The sequence below is a fragment of the Haliotis asinina genome, chromosome 6, assembly GCF_037392515.1.
Source record: "Haliotis asinina isolate JCU_RB_2024 chromosome 6, JCU_Hal_asi_v2, whole genome shotgun sequence".
Taxonomy (NCBI): Eukaryota; Metazoa; Mollusca; class Gastropoda; order Lepetellida; family Haliotidae; genus Haliotis; species Haliotis asinina.
The window spans coordinates 26,234,296-26,235,695 of record NC_090285.1 but is presented as its reverse complement, the minus strand read 5'-3'; positions in this window follow the sequence as shown (position 1 = coordinate 26,235,695).

Sequence of the window (1,400 nt, the reverse complement as noted above, 5' to 3'; positions counted from 1 at the left end):
ACAGTGAGAACCTTTAACCCTAAATGATATTCTAAGGATATGTAGACAAAAATAGAACAGATATTGTAACTACTCACTATGCTGTTTTCACTTAATTTTAAAACTTGCAGGTAATAGCAATTGTTCATACTTTGCCTGCAATGTGAGCACGTGGTCATTTGATAATTGTATTGCGATTATTTCGTCTCAGTATGTCAGGTTTTCCGTGAAAGAGAAATCTGGTACTTCGTTCACAAAAGATGTAAGATCCCATAAATGGCGTTAATGAAACCATGTTTGATAGTATGTTGTTACAGATTTTGAGCTAAGTAAATATTTTACGTTTAAACTAAACCAACACACCTATGATAATGATTTATGAAGTACAAAGTACAAAAGTGATCACAGTTCGTACATACTGCCAGTAATTATACATCCAGTATGTTTGAGTGTGGTTTCTGAAGAGCAATAAAAGGAAAACTCCTCGTCACATTCATGGCTGGCGGGTTAGTATTTTAAGCGTCAAGTATTTTCAGTGTTGTCAAGCGCTCTGATCTACACTTTGTCAGCACTACTGTCTTGCAAAACAAAGACGTGTAGGTGAATTATATCCACAGTGAAAGAAAAGAGCTCCAAGTGTTGAAGATGCTGTCATCACGTTTAACATTCTGTCTGTGTACATCACCTAGATGTTTCAAGCTTATCTTGTCCACGCTAACAATTTCAACGAATATTTTGCACCTTGCTGAATAATTAGAGAAGAACCCACGAGATACGATTGATTACGGACAATATGTCCCGAAAAAAATTAATATCAGCAATATGGGTAATGCAGAATGATAACAAACAGACTTGCAACAAATGCTGTATTTCCAAGCTCTGTCGTCACCGCCACTGGAAAATCTAGACACTATATACCTAAATGTCACTTTGTCTTCTGGAATGAATTGCCTTATATCTAATTTGATAGATCTGTGAAGTTGATTAAAATCATTAGATATTTAGGTCATATATCTTTCGAATTCTGATCTGAGAAGAAGCACAAATATTTGGTCTAAAATAAGGGGGCGTACTTGGATGTATAGCTTCTTAATGCTGGGAATACGAGCGACCAAATTTGCCTCAAGGGAAAGTTTTGAATTTAGAATCACGTGATATGAAGAAAAGAAAATTATATCAAATTAAGAAAATTACAGTTTACAAAATAAAATATAGAGCAAATGTCCTCGTACTTGACCCCGCCCCTTCAATTAAGTTCTAACTAATAAACACAATGGAACTGTTTGTTTTGCCAAAATAAATACGCTCATGCCTTCCTAATGTTGATGTAATAGAATTACAAATTTAGGGTATTAGCTTTGTATTTGTTGGTCCGAATTTAAAACAATAGGATTTTTCTAGATGTTAGTAAATAACAACGT